Below are 4,100 nucleotides of genomic sequence, written 5' to 3'. Positions count from 1 at the left end.
GGGTCTATGGCTTAAACTTCTTTGTTCCCGGTAGGATTTAACACACCCCTCTAAGCATACTTTAGGCACCCAACACTTGTTTAACTCTCTGGAAAGGCCTACCTGCTAAGCCTTTGAGGTTGGATGCTTTAAGGCAGGCGTCCTCAAACTATAGCCCGCGGGCCACATCCAGCCCACCTAGGACATTTATCTGGCCCGCCAGGTGTTTTTGCCACCACTGCCTATCCTTCTTAGCAGCCAACTTGTCCTGGGGCCCGCAATCCGGCCCTCCAACAGTCTGAGGGACAGTGAACTGGCCCCCTGTTTAAAAAGTTTGAGGACCCCTGCTTTAAGGCAAGGGTAATTGGGACATAAGGAAGGCTAAAACTAGCCCTGTATGATAAGTATGTAAATCAGAGCTCACTTAGTTGCTAAGAAGTTCCAGCAACTTTTCCATTAGGGAAAGTGTAGCACTGAGGTTTCTTCTTCAAAGCCTCAGGCTTCTCTGAACAGAAAATCTGTCATCGCCTGTTACTTTCTACTTTCCACACTAACCACAAAGTAAATCTCTGATAATGCTCTACTAGTTTGGCGATGTTGCTTTTACCCTCAAGTATTTATACCCTCTGTGGACAGACACATCAGCTCCAAGATTATATTCAAAGAGAATTATGTTTCAGATAAATGACACACTATTACTTTCTAAGAGAAGAAACCCCCTCTTGCCCTTTATGTAGTTTCCATTCAGACAAATAACTGTTTCCTAAATAAAAAACATAATTGGTGTTTTACAAGGGCTGGGAGTGCTTCCACACTTTCTTCCAAGCAGCAAACAATAGTCCCAAATGCAGTGAGATTCTGCCTCAGACCTCAGATGGAGGGAAATTGGCAGGTGTGAGGTCTTCTCCCCAGAAGAGAGGATCTGCTTTCTGGAAGCCTCTGTTAAACCAGGTATTTGTTCAGCCTGGGGCAGAGTCAGGCCAGGGCTTCTTGGCTTAAAGCCATTCTTTGCGTTTCTTTTGACATTGAGTTTCCAAGTGATTCATAAATGTTGGAAATGCAGAGAAGAACCTGAGGAGTGTCATTTCCCTCAGCCTGGGATGGATTAACACAGAAGCATAATATGTGATGGGTGTGGTTTAACACATTTCTGCGCTTTCCAGCCATCCATATTGTTTTCAGTGGCACCTCTATACCGTGTACCGGGGCCTCTCACCGGTTCTAGGTTTCTGCTATGTCTGGCCAGAAGAAGTTGGTGTGGGGGGGTGGGTAGTAGCCTCTATGAATAAATAAATATATGGTGGCTATCAAACTGTGGGCTTTTATTTCTCCAACATTGGAATCACATTTTGATTTGGTACTCTTGGCAAACCATATTTTACTCTTATATTTCTACACATTGTTAGAAATGAATTTTAAAGGAAACACTTCTTATTGAGGGAAGAGCAAAGCTATAGTGAGTTTGATAAAGAAGATGAAGGGTGGAGCAGTGGCTCCCAGAGACCAGACCAAAGTGGAGAGGTTCAGGCTGGGTTTATTGAAAGGGTACAGGGACCAGCCCAGGCAGGGCAAAGATGGCATCTGTGCCCAGTGGCAATTAGAGACTTTTTTTATATGAGGCCATAGAGGGTGGGCAAATTCCATAGCTTGCCAGAGGAGGGCTTTGGTGAGTCAGGGTCCTTTGACTGAATTTCAGGAGTGGGGCTAACTAGGTCCTTTGTCTTGATGGGGGGAGGGGGTGGAGAGTTCATGTGGGACTGTGTTAGGCCCCCAACAGAGGACTCACTCAGAGGTGCAGAGATTTAGGTTTAATTTGGTACTTTCTGAAATGTTGGACTTTATTAGTAAAGTATAACTAATTAAGTGAAAAGGTTAAAACATGATGAAGTGGTCTGCAGAACAAGAGATTTCACAAAACTTTTAATCAAATGTTCCCCCTGTACTCCCCAAAATATCTTCATCAGGCATTCAGCTGTTGTGTAGTTTCTTACCAAGTTATAGCAGGGAATGGGGGTAAATCTCTTCATGTCATGGTAAGGGTAAGCATTGGATACCACTTAAAACAGGGTTTTCTAGGGACTCCCCAGTTAGATACCCAAAGCATCAAACACTTTAGGAAGTAATTAGAGTAACTAAGTTCAACCTTTCCTACATTCTCTTAAAACTTCTGTTGTAGCGCACGTTTATTTCTTGTTGAGGTCATACATTTCTTATCCAGGATGAGAGAAACTAGACATTTCCCTATTATATCTTTTTTAAAATCTGCTTGATTCTTTTTTTTTTTTAAATTAGTATCTTGTTCTTTCTCCTGTTTTTAATTCCTTCTTTTATTTTTAAAAAATAGTTTAAAACCAATTTGTCTTATTTGTCCCAATAATTCTATTATATGAAGTTCCGTTTGTTGTTTTAGCTGAGTCTATCATGGTGACATGCTTCTCCAAGCATGTCATGATTTAGGGTTGCAAGCTTTTGTTATTTGTGAGAATTCTATGTGACCTGAGTTGAGGATATGTTTTTACCAAGAGGTTCTTGATTTCTTTAGCCAGAAAGTCAGCAGTGACATCTGGAAACTCATTTTCATGTTAACTTCTTTGCTTATGGTTCACCTGCCCTTCTAGGTAGTGTAAATCCATATCCCAAATCCATATGAGGTAGGCCTGTGTTATAAATTCTCTAGGGAGATTTTTTTCCCCTCACCTAGAGCTCAGCCTAAGATAGAGAAGTTTGTTGACTTATTCTAGGAGTGCATTTTTTGCCAGCCGATTTTCAGATGGTCCTGGTTCAACATTAGAATCTCAGTTCTATGTCTGTCCTGTGTATCAGTTATATGCAAGACCCTTTGTTACTGAGATTAGCAATGACTTTCAGAATAAAAGAAAATTGAGTACCTATTTTTCAGGTTATTCTTTGTTTTAGACCTTTGAGAGTTTCACTTTTATTCCTGAGAGACTGGCTATATACATTTAGAAGATTGTTGGCTGGAGGCCAAGGTGGGTGGATTGCCTGAGCTCAGGAATTTGAGACCAGCCTAAGCTAGAGTGACGCTTTTTTTTTTTCAGATGTTTTTTGTTTGTTTGTTTGTTTTCTTAATGATTGTTTCTTATTTATTTATTTATTTATTTTGCAGTTTTGGGTCAGGGCTGGGTTTGAACCCACCACCTCCAGCATATGGGGCCAGCGCCCTACCTCTTTGAGCCACAGGTGCCACCCCAGAGACCTTGCCTTTAAAACTAGCTAGGCATGGTGGTGCCTGTGGCTCAAAGGAGTAGGGTGCTGGCCCCATATACCGGAGGTGGTGGGTTCAAACCTGGCCCTGGCCAAAAACTGCAAAAAAACCAAAACAAAACAAAACAAAACTAGATGGGCATTGTGGTGGGTACAGGCAGTCCCAGGCTGAGGCAAGAGGATGGCTTGAGCCCAAGAGTTTGAGGTGACTAAGCATTCAAAAATGCTAGTGATTGTGACTTTCTTTGGTCATCTTAATGGTTGTATTCTCCTTTAACTGTTGAGATTCCAATATCCATTCCACTCTACTCTAAACCAGTGGTTCACAAACTTAAGTGCATCTGAAAATTGCTTGGAATTCTTATTGAAACACAGACGTCTGTGCTTCAACTTTGAAGATTCTGATTCAGTGAGTCTGGAGTTGGTCCTAATAAATTGCATTGTTCTCAGGTGCTGCAGATGGTCTGTGCACCACACTGTAAGAATTAGTCATGGTAATCCTAGTCCTCACACTGGTGATTAGTTTAGGAAGGGCCTGTTGTCTGAATCTACTGGGATAGATACAAGAAGATGTCTTTGCTGGAGACTCCCCAGGAAAAGTTGCCTCAATCATGAGGAGAAAAGTAGGAAAAACTGGTTCTGTTTTTCCTCTGGACAGTGTCACGCCAGGCCATGATTCCTAGAATTGCCATAGGCATTTCACCTTTATCCTGAGAATTAAGTGGATTTTCAGTGGAGGGAGCCAAGAGAACCTTAGGGCAGCAGAGCTGGGATCCTGACAGGTATGTTCTGTCCTACCTCTGTCATTTTATTGTGTGAGACTCTGTAGTGTCTCACACAATTAAAAAAAAATTTTTAATTGAAATACAATTTGAGTTATAGTTTTACATTATTCT

Source organism: Otolemur garnettii, unplaced genomic scaffold, assembly GCF_000181295.1.
Source record: "Otolemur garnettii isolate 467f Iridium unplaced genomic scaffold, OtoGar3 scaffold00052, whole genome shotgun sequence".
Lineage (NCBI taxonomy): Eukaryota > Metazoa > Chordata > Mammalia > Primates > Galagidae > Otolemur > Otolemur garnettii.
The sequence above is the reverse complement of the archived record's forward strand: the minus strand, read 5'-3'. Positions refer to the sequence as shown.